Genomic DNA, 23602 nt, shown 5'->3' with positions numbered 1-23602 from the left:
GGAGACAAATAGATTTTGCTCAGCTCATCATGTAGCTTTGCCAGAGATTTCCCCTTGTCTCCTTCTGAAGATTTTTCTATGAAATAAAGAATCATGATTATGTCAATGCATCAACTTTCAGGGCATAAATCTTGGGAAAAAAACAAAACAAGACCCACCCCTATACAGAGCCAGTTTTCTTGCTCAATTTAGTAAATCAATAATCTTCTATGCAAAATACCTCTTTATTGAAGTGCTGGATACTGTGAAAGAATTGAGTCAGTGTTAAGACATGCATAAGAATATGTGACAGATCAGAATTTGCTTATAGTGTGTGTAACATGCTTGGGCAAGTGTTTCATGTCTCCTTTTAGGTCAGAGATTATTACTGCTGAGTGAGCTGAAGCAGCCCATGTTTTGGAGCTGAAGGTCTGTCCCTGCTGATGATCTGAGTTGAGGGTTGCTACACGTGCAGCCAGAGCCAATGAAACCATCCCAAGCCATGCAGAGTAGAAAGGCTGTGAGGAAAGTACATATACTTAAGAGTCCACAAACACCTCATACACTATCAGACCTTTATCATGGTGTTATACAGATGGGTTGGTTGGACCATATACACTGAGGAGTGCTGGAACAATTTTTCTAGTGGGGGTGCTGAGAGACATTTAACCAAACTGTAAACCCTGTCTATAATGGAAACCACTTCAAGCCAGGGGCATGCAGTAGCACCCCCAACATCCCTAGTTCCAGCACCTACATATACAGTATGTTCTGAAACCACTCTTACTGCAAGAGAAATTTAAAAAGAAAATACAAAAGTTAAAAGTCACAAACTCTGAAAGCAAAGTTAGCAATTTAATCAGAACATGGCTTATTATATCAGAGTACAGATCTACAAATAACTGCTTGGTAACAGCCTCCTCCCTGTTAGTCCCAGAACAATCAGCTAATGCTGAAATGTTGATCTGTTCACTGATTTACCCTTAGCTAGATTGAAATAATGGGGTAAAATGAGACATTTCAGAGCTGTTCCTAAACTAAACACTCCTAACTGCATTTTGAAAGAATAGCTTATAATGCAGTTGAGTATCCCAATCACCCAACTGATCTATGTAATTAGTTAACTATCTTGGGAAGGAGAAAATAGACCCCACACTTGTGGTTTTATGTTAAAGCCTGGATTGCATTCAATCTGTTGGAATTCTATATGAAAAGTCATTATCTGTGAAAAATTTACTTATTTCAATACTAGTTAGCTCAGCCTACATATAAATTTGCAATGGACTTACCCTACTCATTTTCATTTCCCTATTGAACTAGAGTTCTGAAATCTGTACAATTATACTATGGGTCATGGAGTACCATAGAGGGGAAAAAAAAATCTTACTATTTACTTTCCATCAAAAGGCCGTCAGTCTTACTGGTTTTCAACCACTCAGATGCCCTTTTGCCCAATTGTGTGTAGGTGGTATAAATCAACAGGGGAAATAGTGTAGGGTGAAGGATTATAGGGAAGCAAGGAACTGAGTGGCTATCTGACTGATTCACTTCCAGGCTTTCACACCTGGGCATTTGTAAAGGTGTGGAAGTTCTGTAAATGAAGGGCTTGTTTGTTTTTTGGGGGGAAGGGGTTTTGTTGAATCTCCAGTGAGACATACTTTCAACCTTAACTCTTTATTTTTAATGAAATATTTTGCTTCAGAATAGTTTCCCGATCACCCCTAGCTCTCCTCTCACCCTGAAGGCAATGTTCATTAGGAGGAACAGACATAGAATAGCCATAGGCTCCCCTACTACTGCTTCCCACCCAACATTCATTCCTGATTAACAATGTGCTCTACACCAGTGCTGATAGGATAATGCCAGTCCCAGTGCTTTTTTTTTTTTTTTTTTTTAAACCATATCCCTCTGCAGGGCAACCACTGTCATCATTAAGAGTGATTGCATAGCCATTGCAATCAATGGGGACTCAAAATGATTGCACTAAAAAAATTACATACAGTGGGACCAAATTCATCCCAGATGTAAGCCAATTAGCTTGGTCTTACCCCAAGTGTGAATTTGTCTCACTAAGACAATATTGATTACCAGGGTGCACTGAGCTACTATATAGACTCCAAATGATGTTAAAAATAACTGTAGCATTGAGAAGATTTTTACATTCAAGCCACTGGATGCTTGGAAAAGTCTGTCTTTGCCTGTAGCAATCTCTACTAAAAGGACTGGATTTAATATTCTATTGCTGTTGAATTCGAGACAATTAACTTACAAAGTGATGATCAAGAGATGTTTGCAGTTTCTGCAGATCTCTAGCCGATTTGTACAAACTAGCTATGACATTACTAGTGACCTCTTTCTCCAGGGAGCATTATTTCTCTGCTCTCAAATTTGTGACAAATCAACTTTGAAAAAGATGTCTCAGCAAATATTTGGTGACTTAATGCTACTGGCTATTGGAGCAGAGCAAATTAGAGACAGACTTGTACTGGATCTGTGATTAGTTCAGGAGTATGAGGGCTGACACTAGATAAAGATTATTGACTTTTAAGCTATCTACATTTCAAGATGTTTGCGTTGCCAAGTAGTTTACATTTTAAAGAATCAGGAGAAAACTTACTATATAGTATATGAACTAAGATGTGAAAAAATTATCTAAGTTATATCTTTATCTTACCTTATTTGTAGTGTCTATTTTCAGGCATAAATATTAGTTATGGTATATGGATGCTAGCATTCAGTTGGATATGAAAATATACAACAACAAAAGAGACATGAGACATAAGTCAACATAACTTCTTGAAATTTAACAAGTTTGTGCCAACCCTAAAATTCTACCTATCTGATGGCCCTGTGTATGAAAGGGCCCAAAACTGCTTCTATTTACTTCAGTGGGGGCAGGATTAGACCTTTATTAAGCTTCACAATTGCAATTGTGTCCTCTTAATTTGAGAGTACAGGACTTTGAGGGTCTTGGGTTTTCTAAGGTAAATTAGCACATATGTATTTGTATGCCTGGCGTCAAGTTTGTATAACACTGTTTAATATTAGCACACGTATGGTGTAGGTCCTTGCCTGGTCTCAGAACTCAGGCCCCAGCCCGAGTCTGAATGTCTACATTGCAGTTTTATAGCTCTGCAACCTGAGCCCCATGAACTAGAATCAGCTGACACAAACCAGCTCTGGGTGTTTTATTGATGTGTACCCATACTCCTAAAGGCCCCGATCACGCTAAGTGGCAAGCACCCTCGATGCTCATTTACTTCAATAAGCTTTAAGGCAAGATGGGACCATTATGATGAGCTAGTCTAGTGTCCTATATAAACACAGGCTATAGAACTTAACCCAGTAATTTTTGCAGGAAGCCATAACTTCTGGTTGAGCTAGAGTGTACTTTTTAGAAAAAAAAACACCCGATCTTGGTTTGAAGACTTCAAGTGAGGGAAAATCCCTGCTATCCCTAGGGATATTGCTCCAGTGGTTTATTATCCTCACTGCTAAACATTTGTATCTTATTTTTAGCCATAAGATCTTGTTATGTCTACTAGATTAAGGGGCTCTTCACTATCAGAAGTCTTCTCCCCATGTAGATACTTTTAGACTGATCAAGCCACCTCTTAACTTTGTCATGGATACTCTCACTCACTCATGCCCGTCACCCCAGTCGGGGTATGGGCCGCCAACCACAGATCTCCAGAGTCCTTTATCCTGGGCCATTTGCTCTAGCTGGTTCCAGGTATAGCCCATTTTTTTGCTATCAGCCTGAAGGTCGCGTCGCCAGGTGTTTCTTGGACGGCCTCTTTTCCGCTTGCCTTGGGGGTTCCACCGCAATGCCTGTCTAGTGATGTTGGTTGGCTGCTTGCGTAGTGTGTGTCCTATCCAACCCCACCTTCTTCTTCTAATTTCTTCTTCTGCTGGAAGTTGATGGGTCCTCTCCAAGAGGTAGATGTTGCTGATGGTGTCTGGCCAGCGGATCTGGAGAATCCTTCTAAGGCAACTATTTATGAAGGTCTGGATCCTCCTGGTGGTTGTTTTAATTATCCTCCAGGTTTCAGCTCCATACAATAAGACTGATTTCACGTTGGAATTGAACAGTCTAATCTTTGTTGCCAAAGACAGCTCTCTAGAGCTCCAGATGTTCTTGAGCTGTAAGAAAGCTGCTCTTGCTTTACCAATCCTTGCTTTGATGTCTGCGTCCGTGCCACCCTGTTGGTCGATGATACTGCCTAGGTAGGTGAAGGACTGCACTTCTTCCAGAGGGATTCCATTCAGTGTGACTGGGTCATTACTGATGGAGTTAATCTTGAGGATCTTGGTCTTGTCCTTGTGGATGTTGAGGCCAACCTGTGATGACATGGCTGCCACTACGTTGGTCTTCTCTTGCATCTGCTGTTTGCGATGCGAAAGGAGTGCAAGGTCATCAGCAAAATCCAGGTCATCAAGCTGGGTCCACAACGTCCACTGGATTCCGTTCCTACGCTCATAAGTGGATGTCTTCATAATCCAATCAATGACAAGGAGAAAGAGAAATGGTGACAACAAGCATCCTTGTCTGACTCCGGTTCGCACCTGGAAGCTGTTTGTAAGCTGCCCTCCATGGATCACTCTACAGTGTATGCCATCATATAAGTTCTTAATCAGGTTGACCACCTTTGCTGGGATGCCATAGTGCCGAAGGAGCTTCCAGAGAGTCTCTCGATCCACGCTATCGAATGCTTTTTCATAGTCAACAAAGTTGATGTACAATGAGGAGTTCCACTCCATAGACTGCTCGACTATGATGCGAAGCGTTGCTATCTGGTCCGTGCATGATCTATTTTGCCGGAAACCTGCTTGCTCATCTCGTAGCTGTGGGTCAACGGCATCCTTCATTCTCTCTAAGAGAACTCGGTTGAAGACCTTCCCTGGCACCGACAGAAGTGTGATTCCTCTGTAGTTGGCACAATTGCTGAGGTCTCCTTTCTTGGGGATTTTAATAAGATATCCCTCTTTCCAGTCTGCTGGAATCACTTCTTCTTCCCATATCTTCTCAAAGAGGGGGTACAGCATTTCCACTGAAACATCCAGATCTACTTTCAGGGCCTCTGCTGGAATATCGTCAGGTCCAGCCGCCTTCCTATTCTTCATCATAGTGATGGCTTTTCTGATCTCATCTCTGGTTGGTCTATCACAATTGATTGGAAGGTCTTCGTTGGCTGGGTCAATGTCTGGTGGATTTAATGGTGCTGGTCTATTCAGGAGTTCCTCAAAGTGCTCCGCCCATCTATTCATCTGTTGTTCTATTTCTGTTATAGACTTTCCCTGCTTGTCTTTGACGGGACGCTCTGGTTTGCTGAACTTTCCAGACAGTCGCTTGGTGATGTCATACAGCTGTTTCATATTACCGTTGTATGCTGCCTGCTCCGCTTCTGCTGCCAGTCCATCCACATAATCTCTCTTATCCTTCCTAATATTCCTCTTCACTGCTCTATGGGCTTCAGCATACTCTTTTTGCGCTTTAGCCTTTGCTGCTCTAGTCCGGCTGTTATTAACTACTGCCTTCTTCTTCTTTCTATCTTCTATCTTAGTCAAGGTCTCTGCTGTGATCCACTCTTTCTGCTGATATTTCTTAATTCCAAGCACTTCCTGGCATGCTGACCTAAGTGTCTCTCTCACTTTCTGCCATCTGTTGGATACACTGTCTTCCTCTTCCTCAGACCGATCCTGTAGTACTGAAAACTTATTCTTCAGCATCAGTCCAAAATCTTCCTTGATCTTATGATCCTTCAAAAGGCTAACGTTGAACTTCACTCTTCTATCTGACGCGTCTATCCAGTTCTTCTTCAGCTTCAGCTTCAATCTGGCCACCACTAAGTGATGGTCGGACGCTACGTCTGCTCCTCTTCTAACTCTAACGTCCTGCAAAGATCTTCTGAACTTCTTGCTAATACAGACATGATCGATCTGGTTTTCTATCATGCCTGCTGGTGATACCCAGGTACTCTTGTGGATCCGCTTGTGAGGAAAGATGCTACCTCCTATGACCAAGTTGTTAAGTGCACACAGATCCACAAATCTCTCTCCATTCTCACTCATCTCTCCCAGAGCGTGGGTCCCCATGACTTGTTCATATCCTGTGTTGTCAGGTCCAATTTTGGCATTAAAATCTCCCATAAGGATGGTAATGTCTTTGTCTGGGAGAATCTCTAATATTTTCTGAAGTCTATTGTAAAAATAGTCTTTGTCCCCCTCTTCACTGTCATTGGTTGGAGCATAGCACTGTACAACATTCATCTTAATCCTCTTCATTTTAGTTCTGAAGGATGCTGTGATGATCCTGGAACCATGTGCCTCCCAACCAATCAGTGCCCTCTGTGCCTGCTTGGACAACATGAAGCCTACTCCCTGTGTGTGGGGTGCGTCACTCTCTTCATGTCCGGAATACAACAACAGCTCTCCTGTCAACAGTCGTCTTTGTCCAGCTTGCGTCCATCTTGTCTCGCTAATGCCTAGTAGGGTCAAGTTGTTGCTCCTCATCTCTGCTGCGACCTGTGCCATCTTTCTTGACTCGTACATGGTCCTCACGTTCCATGTACCAATGGTAATCCTCCTGGTTGCAAGAAGGGTAATCAGCTTAGTGGCTTCCTCACGACTTTCACCACCCAGCGTCATGCGTCTTCGAGTCGAAGACCTTTCTTTTCCAGGCTAAAAGTCTGTTATCTCTATTGTTGGCGTTTCTATAGCAGGTTGATTTTTTACAGGGTGGAGTTGCTAGCCCCACGCCCAACCCTCCTCCTTTATCCTGACTTGGGACAGGCAGATGGCCCCAAAGGACCTCTCTGGTGGAGTTTTGTCATGGATAAACTAAATATATTGAGCTTCTTTAGTCTCTCACTGTAAGGCAGGCTTTCCAGCTTTTGAATCACCTGTGTAGCTCTCTTTTGAACCCTTTTCAATTTTTCAACATCCTTTTCGAAATGTGGATGCCAGGACTGGTTCACACTATTCTAGTAATGCTGTTATTAATGCTTGCTAGTATTGCAATAGGCATCTTAACTTCTTATCTGACATATTGCTGCATAGAATGTTTGTTACAGCAGATGATTTAAAAATAAATGATTAATGTTTGCTAATATAAACGTTCAAGATTTTCTGCTACTTGAAAACAGCACATTAAATGCTTGTTCCTGCTAAAGGTACTAATCACATATAGATACTGGAGATGGGATTAATATAATGCATTCTATCAAAAAACTCTCTATGATTTGCTAATAAATACAGTTTAACATATGGTAGCTGTCAAGAGGTCTTCATGTTGTGTTTTGTTTGTTATTGTGCAAGGTCTATTTATCTTAGAGTTTTCTATAGCTTCCATCTCTGTAATATGTAAATTCTTCCCAGGTAAATTAGATCTCCAGAGAGGTTTTGTAGTGGATTTATGGATACTTCTGCTCTTATCCTTCTATAACCAGGGAAGGGAGATGTTTGGAAATGACAGGTTTGGATTTTTCCCCCTTGTTTAATCTGTGTGCTCATGGAAGAGTGATAGGGTGATGTCCTGTTCCCATCTTCTGCTTTGTCTACAAAGACTCTGAGACCTTCAGTTGTTAAACATCCCAGTGCAGTTGATTTACATTTGTTCCTCCCACCACCTTGCTGATTGACACACCATAATTATTTACTGTTTTTCCTCAGTTCTCTGCTGAGGAGAGGAAAGAAGAGATGAGGAAAGAACTCTCTCTACCCAGAGTTCCTTCTTAGTTCTGGCTTTGCTAGCCTGCCTTTCTCTCCCCTGCAATTCCTTCCTGTGTCTTCTTCTATCTCCTGGGTTAATTGGTCAATTTGCTAGTTAGTCCACCCCCCCACATTCAAATCCACTAATTAGGTCCTGTCAAGTCCACCCTGTAGGTGATTAATTGGTGTGTAAGTGACCAGAGTGCTGGCTCAGCTGTTGGTCCCCAGCACTCTGTCACACCAAGCCTTGTGGTTATGATGGAAATGCATTATCAAAGAGAAGAGACTGGCAGTTTGATTTAAAGATGATCAAGGTCTGAATTAGTCTAATCTGTGTTAATTTGTGTCATAGCAGAATTCTCTTCAATGCTTTATGTACAAGTTATTGTTGTTTTAAATCCCTGCACTCGGTGTTTGTTGGTAGGAAGATTGCCTGTCAAGGACACTCAGGGGATGTGATGCAGGTTTTCCAGGGTGCGAGGTGGGGACTCAAACCAGTATTTAAGTTTTCAGAAGAAATCTCTAAATAATTGATCCCAGCCCTTTTTGCTGTTGGCAACACATGGCAGAAGGGGTACGCCTTTTAAGACTAGAAAGTTTGAAGAAAGTAAAGAACTAGCAACATATAAACTTTTTAAAAATTCCTTATTTAAATCACCGATTCTCAAACTTCATTGAACCATGACCCCCTTCGGACAACAAAAATTACCTCATGACCCCAGAGAGTGGGGGAGCGGGGATGGAGTCAGAGACCGAGCCCTGCCATCCCAGGCTGATGTTCTTGGACTTTGGCTTCAGCCTGAGGCGGCAGGGCTCAGGCTTTGGCTTCCACCTCGGGCCCCAGCAAGTCTAATGCTGGCCCTGGTGACCTCATTAAAATGGGGTCGTGACCCACTTTGGGGTCCCAATCCACAGTTTGAGAACCACTCATAGAATATCAGGGTTGGAAGGGACCTCAAGAGGTCATCTAGTCCAACCCTCTGCTCAAAGCAGGACCAATCCCCAACTAAACCATCCCAGACAGGGCTTTGTCAAGCCTGACCTTAAAAATCTCTAAGGAAGGAGATTCCACCACCTCCCTAGGTAACCCATTCCAGTGCTTCACCACCCGCCTTGTGAAAAAGTTTTTCCTAATATCCAACCTAAACCTCCCCCACTGCAACTTGAGACCATTACTCCTTGTTCTGTCATCTGCTACAACTGAGAATAGTCTAGATCCATCCTCTTTGGAACCCCTTTCAGGTAGTTGAAAGAAGCTATCAAATCCCCCTTCATTCTTCTCTTCTGCAGACTAAACAATCCCAGTTCCCTCAGCCTCTCCTCATAAGTCATGTGCTCCAGCCCCCTAATCATTTTTGTTGCCCTCCCCTGGACTCTTTCCAGTTTTTCCACATCCTTCTTTAGTGTGGGACCCAAAACAGGACAGTACTCCAGATGAGGCTTCACCAACGTCGAATAGAGGGGAATGATCACGTCCCTTGATCTGCTGGCAATGCCCCTACTTATACAGCCCAAAATGCCGTTAGCCTTCTTGGCAACAAGGGCACACTGTTGACTCATATCCAGTTTCTCGTCCACTGTAACCCCTAGGTCCTTTTCTGCAGAACTCTGCTGCCTAGCCATTCAGTCCCTAGTCTGTAGCAGCGCATTGGATTCTTCCATCCTAAGTGCAGGACTCTGCACTTGTCCTGGTTGAACCGCATCAGATTTCTTTTAGCCGAATCCTCTAATTTGTCTAAGTCCCTCTGTATCCTATCTGTACCCTCCCATGTATCTACCACTCTTCCTAGCTTAGTGTCATTTGCAAACTTGCTGAGGGTACAGTCCACGCCATCCTCCAGATCATTAATGAAAATATTGAACAAAACTGGCCCCAGGACCGACCCTTGGGGCACTCCGCTTAATACCAGCTGCCAACTAGACATGGAGCCATTGATCACTACCTGTTGAGCCCGATGATCTAGCCAGCTTATAGTCCATTAATCCAATCCATACTTCTTTAACTTGCCGGCAAGAATACTGTGGGAGACCATATCAAAAGCTTTGCTAAAGTCAAGGAATAACACATCCACTGCTTCCCCCTCATCCACAGAGCCAGTGGATTTAAATCAATACAATAAATTTGTATTTTTTCTTACAAAATCATCATTTTTATCCACCCTTTTATGTCCCCTTTCAGTTACTGCAGCCACCTCCTTTCTGACCTCCCTGACAGTCACGTCACCTCCATCCAGTCCATTCAAAACACAGCTGCTAAGAACATCTTCTAGGCCTGTCATTCGGAACATGTTGGCTTCTTTAATTCCCTCTTTGGGCTACTACTTCATTGCATCACATTAAAACTTACTGTCCTTGCATTCAAGGCCCTTGACAACCCTGCACCTCCCTACTTATCTATTATTTCTTTTCAAGTTACCTCTTGCCCAGGCTTTTCTTAAAGGGACAATAGTAGAAAAATCCTCCCTGCCCTTAAAAGACATGGCTTTTATGTTGAGAGACTATGTTAGCCGGGAGACAGGTGTTCCCTCAACCCATGCTATATTGAACTAGGCAGCAAGAGGCTGTACATAGTGTGGAGGGCAATGGTACACCTGATCTTCTCCAACTGTCATTCCTACAAGAAAAGAACCACAAGTGTAGAACCAAATGGCAATTGTCTTAACTGGCAGCCTCCTGCACAACAAGGTTATGTTTACACTTCCTCTGGGCCTGCTTTTGAAACCTTAAGTTGAATATTTAGATGTGCCTGTTTTCTTCTATCACTGACTGATATTTCATGCCTGTGAACCTGGAGCCTTAAAAATGCCCAGAAGGATGGGGAGTATCTTTTTCCACAGGAACTCAGCATTACTCAATTCAATTCACCCTGCAAGATAGAATTTTAAGGCTTTACATCTGCAGATATTTCCAACCTTTTCTGTCCTGTCTCTCTTCTATTACAAGTAGGTTTTGAGACCACCAAGAACCACTCAATTGCCCTGGTGTACACGGGCCTGATGTTTGAAGCACCTATGATATTTGCTTTCAGGCTTATGGAACAAATGATGCACCACTTGATATTTAGAGGCTTTGGAGGACAGTATCTCCCAACCCCTCTAAAATAGGGCCTCTTTTAATGCTTAGAACAAGAAATTATTATATTTTGGCAATTTTTTTAGTGACTAAACATCTGCATGCAGAAAAATGTAGAAACACTCCAAATACTTTATATGGCAAAATCCACTCTTTTCACAGATTCTTCATTAATTTAACAGTGAGCAGTAAAAGGAAGACTTTCAAACAGAAATCTTACGCATTTTCAAGCTTTGAATCTTGCTGGTGGCAGAGCAGCAATCAATATGCACAAACAGAGTCAGGAGTATCACTGCCCAATGAGACTGCATTTTTATAAGTTCAGTGGGAAATGGAGATTTCTAACTCAACACTACATACTGTTATTGAATGTTTTTCAGAAAAGACAAACTAAAGAACTTCACCACATTTATAAAGTCATTATGGTGGTATAGATTTCAGATGGTGAAGATTCGATTCCACTGGGCTAGAACCGCAATGCAGCCAAAAGTAGATTCACAGCGTGGCACATTAAAATTTCCCCCTTCTTAGAGCTTAGTATAATGCAGCCAGGAAACTTATAGCCAGCACTAAAGAAATCCTTGAAAGGGATCACATGGCAGTACTATCAACATTGGAAACCCCATTCTCCATTTGTTGAATTTAGTAAGACCTCTTCACAGACAACAGAACATGATAAAGTGTGTTCAGTAACCACACAACCTTCTGTAAGCAACCACAGTAGCCCAGTTGACTCCAAATAGCACATGATGGGCAAATTAGAAGGGTGTACAAAGATCTTTGAAAGACTCACCATAATAAGTAGTGTTAAAGGTCCATTGTAAAAATCACTGCTTGTACAAATCCTTATACAATAGCAAAGTGATAATGGCCTACCAGGTAAGCCACACATGCTTTCAAAATTAGTATGTATTGTGGCAAATTGCTGGCACTATTATGATAGGTCCCACACTTTCTCCTCTGGGGTGGGGGGGTTCAGGGCACCATTTCTTGCCCCTGAACTGGGGTGTCAACTGTCCCACTAGTGTCCCAGAAAAGGAGAGTGGAGAGGGAGGGACCCAGGCCCATCCTCTACTCCCAGTCCCAGCCCAGGGGCCCTAGGGATAGCAGCAAACCACTTGAACTGGCAATTCCTTCCCCTGGGTTACTTCCCTCTCCAGCCCTTCAGCTTGTGAGGCTTCCTGCCCTCTCTCCACTTGGGCCAAGTTTCTCCCAACCCCTTGTGTCTGTAGAGTCCCTCTGCTCTGCACAAGCCAGGTTTCCCTTTACCTAGGGTCTTAGTCTCCTGGCCTGCCACAGCACTTCTCACCACTCCAACACCAAACCACTCTGCTTCAACTCCTCCAACTGTCTGATTGAAGCAGGGTTTTTTTTATCAGGTGACTGGCTTCAGGTGCTCTAATTGGCTTAATTGGTTTCAGGTGCTCTAATCTGTAGCAGCCTCTCTTGCCTCTACAGGGAATAAGGCTCTCATCATCCTGGGGCTTACATATCTCCCATTGAACACTCTCCTGCTGCCCTCTGGCCATGCTATATCACACTATGTTTGTATGATAGCTTAGAAGGACTCTGAACATCAATTTGCACATGATCCCAAATATATTCCACATCTGTAAAATGTGCCCATTACTCTATATCACAAGCTTATGGCAAGGTCTGATTAATGTTTGTAAGGTGCCTTGAAGTTAGAGAGACCTGTGTAGTGTAAGTATTACCACTATAGGTTTTCTCTAGCACTTTCACAGCTGCAGCATGTTATCAAGGGCTTGGCTGAGTTCCAAAACTGAGTGAACATATGCACTCTGGCTTAAACTGTGTATGGTACAACAACAACTTTATTGAACATAGAAACATAACACTAGTCAACTCTGCATACCAGTAGATGGAGCTCTTGCTTTTTATTAACTCTACAAACAGTTTATATGTACATACTTTTTTATTTGCAGTGTTGTTGTAGCCTCCTTGTTGGTCCAAGGATATTAGAGAGACAAGATGGGTGAGGTATCTTTTATTGGACCAACTTCTGTTGATGAAAGAGACAAGCTTTCAAGCTACACAGAGATCTTCTTCAGGCCTGGGCTCTGAGTAGCTTGACAGCGTGTCTCTTTCACTAACAGAAGTTGGTCGAGTAAAAGGTATTACTTCACCTACCTTGTCTTTCCAATACTTTTTTATAGCACTGTTGTAATATGCATTACACACTTCAACTGTGAAAATGAATCTGGAATCCTTGGAGAGCCTCTGGGTGACTCAGCCAGTATGAGAAATTTTTCATAGTGGCCTGAGGATATGACAGTAATTTATACCAATATGATCTTAATGATGATGAGCCAAATCTTGGAGTCAACTTCTGTGGAAGTTTTGCCTGAAGAGGACTGTAAGATAAATAATAATAATTAGTGTACTTGTCTCTCAAAATCTGGCATAAACACTGATCAAATAATTCTGTAGATAATTCATTTATAGACTCATCCATTGAATTTATTCTGTAGGTGGCAGAGGTTATGGTCCAGATTTTACTTCAAAATATTTTGTGGCTACAAATAACGGCAGCCAGTTTTGCATACAGAATTATTTATGCCTGTAGTTTAGGCCATATATGGTAGAAGTCTCTAGCCCTGATTTGGAAGTATAATTAGGGATTTAGATGTCTATGTGCCCTATAATTGGGGTCCCCAAACTGAACCGCTGGGGTTTGACACTTAGTTAACGTTAAGATGAAAATTTGGTCCTTTACATCTTTTCTGTATGAAAATACACCACCATCCTCTGTTTGTGCATGACTGACTGAGAGGCCATGAGGAACATGAATCAAACTTTCATAAATACGTTTTCACTTAGGAAATTCCTATGTTTCTGTATGTGTTCAAGTAAAATATAAAAGTTGCAAAGTTAAATTCATCCAATAATAACAACTCAAAGTTAGCCATCGAAAGACAGCTGATACACATGGAAAGTAAAGTAGATATACTTCTCATTGATATGGTAGGCAGGGAAATACTATTTCAATGAATTGTTCCTTGTTGTGCATCACATTTGTTTGCATAATGACCCAAATAAGTATAATCATATAGTACGCTTGGTGAAGAAAGTAGGGTTCAAGAAAACTTTTTGGGTATGAACTGAAATTCATTATCTAATGAAGTGTCTTCTTGGACATGTGACATCATTCCAGGGGTTTGAGTCCTGAATAGAAGGGTTTTTTCAGTTTCCCCTCCCCAAGTTTAAAATACTAAATAAAAACATTAGCATAAAATATCCTATACACAAGAATTACCTTGGAACTCAGGGAAGACTGCAGCCCCCCCTTACTCTATGGCTCAAATCTTAATACCTTATATGACATAAGTGGGAATTTCCCCTGAATCTACACTGGAGGATTGTCCGCATGCAGATTAATGTGACAATATGTATTAAAGTGTTCAGGGATTTCACATTTATTTCCATCAATAGGTTCTCAAACTAGCTTTTTCCTTCCTCCCATTCGAGCTTACTTTTTTTCCTGTTGGCACACATCTTGATCGAGCCTTATGTTTTATGTTCAAATCATCATAATTCTGTTTACTCTTCGGGCTATTGCTCTTTGTATTGGTTCAACTGGCACAGGCAGCACAGCTTGCTGAATGAATGCCCGTTGTGTATCTCAATGAGATAAGCAATTAGAAAGGATGAAAATATATTACTCAGGAGTAATCAGTATTGGCCTAACTTCTCTCAGGGAAGTCAGCGAGAGCTTTACTATTGACTTTAAACTAGCACAATTAGATGAGCATTGAGCACTTCTGAAAGTCCTATCCATAGGACCCAAATCTGATCTCTTACAACAATGTAAATCAGCAGTAATCCCACTGAAGTTAATGGAATCCCACCCTTTCAAATCTAGTGAGAGATTGAATCAGGCCCATTGGGTATATTTAAATAGATCTTTCTAACAATGACTTTCCTAGGACTCGCTAACAAATACAGTTAACTGTTGGTAAAACTCACTATGACAAGTCAGAGGCTCACATTCAGCAATATAGAGTCTCCAGAATTGCTATAAAGCACATAGTATACATACTGGTGACTGTTGAATATAATCAATCTGTGTTGTTATATTCCTGGCCTAGAAGATGGTTTTTCCACGTTTTTACTTTATTACTATGTAAAGTTTAGGGTATAATTACCAGCCAGCTCACCTTTGTGATATGCCTTTTATTTCCCATTTCTCTGAGTATTTTGAACTGGAGAAGCAACCCAGAGATGCATTCATTCAGGTCATTCTTGTGTTGCTATGTCCTGTCTCTTGCACTTGCCACTGTGATCCATGTTTCCCACCCCTTGTACCACACAGAACAGAGCACCAAGGCCCGAATCACAGAAACGGATAAGGGTGGGGGGAGAGGGCACTATGTGGAGGAGAAATGCCACACTGAGGTACATTTCTCAGCCAGCACTTAAATACAGCAGAGCCCCAATACTAAATAAATAAATGGGATGTAGCTCAAAGAAGGGAGATAGCGAAGAACCGCCATGGACATTACATGAATTGTGACCTCTAAAGCCTCATAAGTTATGAAGTGGTGGCTGATCTCAACAACAGCAGCAGTGTTGATGTGCATTTTGTAACCTCTGTCAGTGGGGTCTCAAACATGCAGCTGACTGAGGAGCCAATGGCAGCACGGGGACTGTGCCAATTATATTTCACCTGCCAGTGGAGAGCAAGGAGCAAAGAGATGCATTGATATCAACCAGTCATACTGAGATCCAATTATTTCCTCTAATCCAGGGGTCGGCAACCTTTCAGTAGTGGTGTGCCGAGTCTTCATTTATTCACTCTAATTTAAGGTTTTGCGTGCCAATCATACATTTTAACGTTTTTAGAAGGTCTCTTTCTATAAGTTTATAATATATAACTAAACTATTGTTATATGTAAAGTAAATAAAGTTTTTAAAATGTTTAAGAAGCTTCATTTAAAATTAAATTAAAATGCAGAGCCCCCCAGATTGGTGGCCAGGACCCAGGCAGTGTGAGTGCCACTGAAAATCAGCTTGTGCGCCGCCTTTGGCACCCGTGCCATAGGTTGCCTACCCCTGCTCTAATCCCTGCCCATGAATTCTAGCTCTTCCTGTCCATGCCCTCTGCTTACCCTTCAGTATCATTGGATCTCCAGGATCTGAGGGAATGGATGCAGCACAACATTGGCACAGACACAGACATTTTTTAAGACAGTACTTGATACAAGCGTATACAGGGGAAGGTGTTGAGATGACCCTACATACATACTGAGATGAGGACTGTCTGGCAGATATAATTGGAGGAATATAATTGCAAATGTATTAACTTTAAAAATTATTATTTTGACTCTGTGATGGGTTGGATCACAGAACCCCCCCTGGGAGCTGCCAGCCGATGTGCCAAGACTACTTCTATTCCTGTTTTCCCTGCCAGCTCAGGACTCCAGCACCTTGTCTTGCTGAGCCAGCCACTCCCGTCTGGCTCTAACACAGATCCAGGGTCTGAATCACTTGTCCCAAAGCTGCAGGTTTACCCGAAAACAGCTCACAGAAGTGTGCTTGTCTTTAGCACTCAGATGCCCAACTCCCAATGGGGTCTAAACCCAAATAAATCCATTTTATCCTGTATAAAGCTTATGCAGGGTAAACTCAAATTGTTTACCCTCTATAACACTGCTAGAGAGATATGCACAGTTGTTTGCTCCCCCAGGTATTAATACATACTCTGAGTTAATAAGTAAAAAGTGATTTTATTAAATACAGAAAGTAGGATTTAAGTGGTTTCAAGTAGTAACAGACAGAACAAAGTAAGTCACCAAGCAAAATAAAATAAAATGCGCAAATCTATGTCTAATCAAACTAAATACAGATAAGATCCTCACCAGTTCCAGAATGCTCCCTTTTACAGACTAATCTCCTTTTAGCCTGGGTCCAGCAATCACTCACACCCCTTTGTTCCAGTTTCTTCCAAGTATTCTGGAGGGTGGAGAGGCTCCTACTTTAGCCAGCTGAAGACAAAATGGAGGGGTTTCCCAGGGGTTTAAATAGACTTTCTCTTGTGGGTGGAGTCCCCCTCCTCACCCTGTGTAGAATCCAGTCACAAAGTGGAGATTTGGAATCACATGGGCAAGTCACATGCTCATGCATGACTTAGGACTTGCAGGTAGCAGCCATTACCCACATGCTACTTTGAACGTCCTCAGGTAGACTTCTTATGTGGATTGGAGTCTTCCAAGCTCTTTTGTCTGTTAAGTGCTTCCTGATTGAGCACCTAATTTGCACATTCCTTTCCCAAGAAGTGACCAAATGTTCTAAGATATGCATCCGAAGAAGTGGGCTGTAGCCCACGAAAGCTTATGCGCTAATAAATTTGTTAGTCTCTAAGGTGCCACAAGTACTCCTGTTCTTTTTGCAAATGTTCTAAGTCTACTTAGAAATCAAGCAATTATACAGTGAACACACAAATGGTGCCTGCATACAACTAGGATGAACATAACCAGTGGATCATAACCTTTACATAGATATGTTACATGGCATATGTAGCAAAACCCTATTCCAGTTATATCATACATACATTTATAAGCACTCCCCCCATAAAGCCTTATGGGGTACACGGTCACAGACTCATTCATCTTATTATTGCTTCATATTCCTGTCTGTTTGAATATGAAATCGAATGATATTAAGAGATCAAATATATATGATAACCCAAATAAATTAACCAAATTGCACAAACTTCTTTTCTGATACTTTAAAATTAAGATTACATAAAATGTGGACAACTAAAACCATTGAGTATGAAAGCATCAGTACACCAAGTTCAGAACAAATCACAGATCCAGCTAAAATCTGTCTATAGTTTGCTTAGCTTCACTGGCCAGCAGCAATAGGTCATCTGAGCTCTGTTGACAGACATTAGTTTGAAGGCGATTCTTCACAAGTTTGAGCAGAGAAGTTTGTAGGAACAAAAGTCACTTGTAATGTCATAACTAGTTTGCAGAAGTTCTCTGGAGATCTGCACAGACTGAAAATATCTCTTGACCATTCTCTTGTAAAGTGATTAGTTATTTATGGCATACTACTTCTTTCATGCTTCCCCACTCTGAGTTTTGCATCCTGCCATGTATTTCTTGGAATGAGTCTGCAAGTATTGACACATGCGCAGATTAGCATGGAAAACAAGTCAACAGTGAGTCACTTGGCCTTAACTCCTTCAGCTGATGTTTATTTACTCTGCTTTTCAATAAATATATCCTGGAATGGCTGTTACCTTCCCTGTCAAACTAGATTCTTTCATATTCTGTTATTTATTATTTTTATGTTTCTCTTATTTCTAATTTTAAATAATTGTTTTAAAAGGTTATGAGCCAGATCCTGAGCTGGTATAAACTGGTGCAGCTTCTTCAAAGTTGAGGTAGTGAGTGTGAGTGGACTGAAATTAAAGCCCCTACAGATATGTATCTTAACTGGGTACTGAAGGAATAGCAGGCAAATGTATTTAGTAAGTACATGGGCTGAGTATGTTGGGTTTAGTTTGAAGGAAGGACTGTGTAGTGTCCTCTGACTGGGGTACAGCAAGTCCCTCTTGCTGGTAGAAAAGAGTGGTTATCCATGGGGAACAACAGACTATTTTAAAGACAAATGTCTAGTCTAGAGTTGTTGGCCATTGTCTACCGGCATGAGAGGCTGTGCCTTCACTTATTTATCTAGGTTCTTATACTGGCACCCATCACCACTGTACCTAAGTGCCAATGGTTAGTGAAATACATGCACACTTTCTATTGTGAGGGAGTCTTGGTTTTGTACGGATGGGCTACTCAGAAGAGGCAGTCACACCCCTTTCAGCATCTGCAGCTCTACTGCTAATGGTGTGTATTTTCTCTGGTATTTTCCATCTTAGCTGTAAGGACAAGTAGGGTTATGAAACGGGTCCAGATGTGTATGTGTTTTACATACTTCATGTATGCACATGCACCAGCCACTGAACATCTTGCCCTTTATATCCTGTACTGCAGGCAGAGCATGCTGTTTTGCAAGTGAATGTTCCACTTATACATATGGAACTTATTCTTATTGCTCTGTTTGCCAATGATTTGTTTCCTTTCACTGAATGTCATGTGTAAACACCACTTAACTATGGCCAATGTTGCAAGAGTTAACAAAGAAAGAACATCAAGAAGAAATGGGGAAGAGAAAGAAAAAGAGGAAATAAGAACTACACCAGAATCCTTCTTGTAATGGTATGCAAGTCTCCAATTTATAGTTTTTCTTCCAACATAGAAAACTAATTCCTCTTTCCTTTTTCTTCCACACACATTCTTTTTCCTGCATGTTACCAGATGATTATTTCCTTTCTTTGTCTGGTATTTGTGTGGATATCTCAGTGACTATGAATGCTTGATGGTGCCTGAATGCAATGACAATATATGCTCACTGCTGATACCCATTGTCATTGTCCAAAACACTACAGACTGACATGAGATAGGAGACCTCACCACTGCTTTTCCTCCTGTGCAAAGGTAATGTGGCTAGTGGGAAAACAATCTGCATGCTTTTCTCTTCTAGCATTAACAACTGACTTTCTTCCAGAGTTCTACCTCAAAATCTATGTATAAGAGTTCACTGCATGCAAACTGGGGGAAATCTGTGGGAGCAGAATTGTAGACAGTTGAATTCAGAATTCTGTCAATTTTTAAAAGGTGTCCAGTCAGCTCAGCTCCAATAGTGTGTGTGGTTAGCACATTCCAGAGTGGCTTGGTGCAAATTCTGTAATAAGCTAAATGCTAAAAAAAAAAAAAAAAAAAAAAAAAAAAAAAATTAAAAAGTTGGTAATTGTCTCAGTATCTGCAGATACAAAGGAATAGAGGACCTAATTAGTTAGGGGACTGGACTATTGGATTTGTGTGTTTTACTTAGAGTTGCAGGCTCTTCATTTTGAACAATGTGTGCCTTTTATTTTACATTAAAGGTGTGAACATGCATTTATATGTTTTGTGCCTCATTTCATAGTAGGCTTTTTCAGGATTTTTAGAAGAAAGCATGTTTATACCCCAGGTTTGAAGAAAATCACAATGACCCTGACTTCATACAAGAATTCTGACGCTCACCTTAACATACTGCATATTCTTTAATACACATGAATCTCTCTCCTCCTTCCCCCTTTTTTCCACAAAATCCACTGAAACATTAAAATGAGTGTTTGGGTATCTTTTCAAGTGCAAAACAGGTTAATCTATAGTCCCAGAGCCAGGCAGATAAGTTGAATGCACTATACCTCAGTATCTATGTTGTAAACCTAAGTGTTCATGAACTTTTCAAGTGAATGAACATTAATACTTGAAGCAGGCAACACATGAGGAATAAACTACATTATGTGGATGCACTCAACTGTTGAAAACCAAACCATCTCATGGATGTCAGCTCCACAGAGCAAACAGCTGAATTTGATGGCCACACTGAAAGATTATTCTTTTAAGTCACAACGTTTGCGCTATGCAGACAGTGCATTGCTCTTATTTGCAGATTCTTTGCACCTGCACCTGCAGAGTATGAACAAAGGGCTAATTCTAGCAAGCAATAACATTAGAGTTATTATTCATGTACTGAAATTATGTGGGTGATTCTTCTGATGTGGGTGTTGCTATATTATATATTGAAGAATAACATTTGGCTGACGCATGCTTTTTACCAAAAACTCACGGAAAACAAATACTCATGTTTCCTTAGTTCAATAGAGTGTCAAGAATGTTAGGGAAACTATTTCATTCCTGGACTATACCGTTGCAAACTTCAGAAGCAGCCAAGTAGAATGCCAAGTATTTTTCTTTGTACATTACTTCAGGCTAACCATACTACTACATCTTTAAACAGCACAAATCTCTGCAAATCACCAAGTTACCTCTTCGGTGTCTCAAGAAATCTGAACACAGAATTCCAAAGAAATGCAAAAATTCCTGCAGATCTTGGTCACAGAATTTCTAATTGATATATTCCTGAAGAAACACTATAGCCAAACTGCAAATGATATCAACCTCACTGCTAAGGTCCTCAACAGAGTATTAAAGAAATCCCTAACTATATAACCAACTAAATACAAAAGACAGTAATTTCCATTAATTAAGGAAAAAAGCGAAGGAACTCTCACTGAAAGTGCAAGGCTTGTTTGATACTAATTGACATTATACTTATGACACAAAGCTCAATTATAGATCAGTGCTCCAGTGGGGGATGAGAATGGGGGAGGCAGAATCAGTCCATATCGGGTGTCACAACCTGAGGATACCTTAGACCCAGGACCGGTGCCAGCATTTCTGCCGCCCCAAGCAAAAAAAAAAAAAAAAGCCGCAATCGCAGTTGCAACCGGCGGCAGCAATTGGGGGGGGGGGGGAAAGCCGCGATCGGCGGCGGCAGTTCAATGGCAGGTCCTTCGCTCCTAGAGGGAGTGAGGGACCTGCCACCCCCGAATTGCCGCAGGTGCCACCCCTCTCCCTTGGCCGCCCCAAGCACCTGCTTGTTAAGCTGGTGCCTGGAGCTGGCCCTGCTTAGACCCTGAGTCCTTCTGGCATTCATTTAAATAATACGAAAATGCCATTTAAAAATTACCAAATTCTCCTGTTCACCCCCATGAAGAAACAGAAACTCCAAAGAAACCTTCAGAAATAAAATATCAAAGCTATGGGGACCAAAGCATAGTTAAAATGCGATGCTGAGGCACAGCACTGAATGAACCCAGGAAGTCCTGTTAAAATGGTCTAATCTTCCCTTCAAGACAGTTGCCTAGGATAGGGTTATGTTATTCTTCAATCTGCAAAAATGGTTCCACCATCTATAACTATTGTAGTAGCAGTGCCAGCAAACGATTTTGTATTATCCTCACTAAAATAACATGATACTAAAACATAACATATCCTAAAAGTCAACATGAAACCACATGAGTCAAACAAGCAGCATGAAGCCCAAGTTCTCTGCACAGAAGACCAGCAAAGAGAGTCAATGTATAGACAAAGTGTCACAAAACCCAGTGGCTCCCTCCCTCAGGGGGTCCCCTGGGGAGGCAGATCAGCATTGTGTGTTGCTAATGCTGTTGCAAGCATCGCAAGGCATTTTGGAAAGGGTTAAAGGTGTGAGTGTGGAAAAAAAGGTTTGTTTACAGGCCACAAAAGGCCGAAGGGGGGAGGGGGAAAGGGTTAACTTAATGTTCCAGCTACACCCAAAAATAAAAAGCTAACTCCAGCCCAAGGCCATTGCACTCACTCTGCTACCTGCCAAGAAAGAAGGGGGGAGTCCACCCCATCCCCCGACCAACCATAAAAAAAAAAAAAGCTAAAAAAATTGCAGAGGCCGCAAAAAAAAGTAAAACAACAAGGTAAAAAAAAAAAATCAGTTGGCGGGGGTAGGGTGCAGGTTGTAGAAATCCCGGGTAATGGGAGGAGGACTCAGGGAGTCTCGCTCCACGCATATAATCCTTGGTGCATACATCCTAAACCATAGCATGCCTAAATTAAAGAGAAGAACATAGGGTGTCTCGCTCTGCCCGGGAAAGGTTTTTGGTGTATGGACCCTCAGTGGTATTGAACCAAGTAATACGGAAGGAGGCTTAGTGTCTCTCCCTCCGGCCCAGGGGGTGAACATTGTAAGCCCCGGTGCCGGTCGGTATGGGCAGTGTAAAATCTCGAGTAATTAAAAAAACCTTAAAAGTGGTACTAACAAATTGTAATAACGTGTTCAGAAAACAGAAGGGTACAGCTGCGGACACGGTGATGGCATCAATGATGGGTTCAAGGCTGGATGCACGGGCATTAGGGAACGCGGACACGGTAGTCCGGCTGCACAGCCTGCTGGTGTCCCGGGAGGCAGGTGGACCTGAGGACTGAGCCACGGGGGAGGTAGCAAAGAGGGACGGAACCCTGCTGCCTCTTTCAAAGGGGGATGAGGACCTCTCCCGGCTGGAGAGGGCTCTCGCCAAGGTGGGATACAATCCCTGGGGTTCCGTGTAAAAAAAGCAAAAGGGTAAAAACCTAGGGGAAGCTGTGGGATTAATTTGGACTGCAGCAGCCATGTGGTATCAAATGTTGTCGGGACAGAAAGAGGAGTTAGGAGGAAGGGAGGAGGTGTGTACCCAACAGCTGGTAAAAATTGAGCAACTAAAAGTGCAAATTACTAACGAGGCTACAACCCAAGCCTATGCCCAAAACAAGTTGCAAGCCTTAAGACAGAACTTCCAGGCGAAAAAGGCAAAATGCACCCGCCTGGAAGCACTGGCTAAGCAAGTACTGGTCCTTCAGGGACTCGTCAAAAACTTAACCATTCATGCCCAGCATACACCGCAACGGCAGTGTGCTCGCCATAAAAAAAATATTAAACATTTAAAACGTCAATTGGCTGTGCGTTTGGTCCAGGTGGCGAGCCTCACGGGGGACAACAAGAAAAACAGGATCGGGCCCAGCAAAGCAGGCAGGAAGCAAACAAAAAAATTAAAAAACAGGTTAAAAGCCCTAAGGGCATAATGGCAAAAGGGCCAAAGCAAAAAAACTAATAATGTACAAAATTTATCCTCTGTGCCTCAGTTTCCCCAGTAAAAAACATTTACAGTGTTCTTTCTTTTTCTTTTTTTTTTTTTTTTGCTCTATTAACAAAACCAGGCAGTAATAGCAAAAGGCCCTTAACATCCTAAACAAAAGTGGTGGGACCGCTTCAGGCCTCAAAATGTATTAATGTAAGACAATGTATCTATGGTAGCACATATCTATAAAAATCCTCGAGTGTCCAACCCTTTTGTCCTTCTTTGTTAATTTTACCACTGTTCAAAATTGGCCATGGTTAAAAAAAAAGGTCAATTATCCAC

General features: G+C 41.8%; 1 long non-coding RNA gene across 1 annotated transcript in view; it reads left to right on the top strand.

The window, feature by feature from the left end:
- Positions 1-19084: 19084 nt before the first annotated feature.
- The window catches only part of LOC128828067 (uncharacterized), an 86731-nt gene continuing 82213 nt past the window's right edge, over positions 19085-23602 (top strand). Inside the window, exon 1 of the long non-coding RNA XR_008443155.1 lies at positions 19085-19277. This is a non-coding gene — a long non-coding RNA (uncharacterized LOC128828067). The remainder of the gene's footprint in view (positions 19278-23602) is intronic.

This window comes from Malaclemys terrapin, chromosome 1 (genome assembly GCF_027887155.1).
Source record: "Malaclemys terrapin pileata isolate rMalTer1 chromosome 1, rMalTer1.hap1, whole genome shotgun sequence".
Taxonomy (NCBI): Eukaryota; Metazoa; Chordata; order Testudines; family Emydidae; genus Malaclemys; species Malaclemys terrapin.
This window is presented reverse-complemented; position numbering and strand designations above follow the sequence as displayed.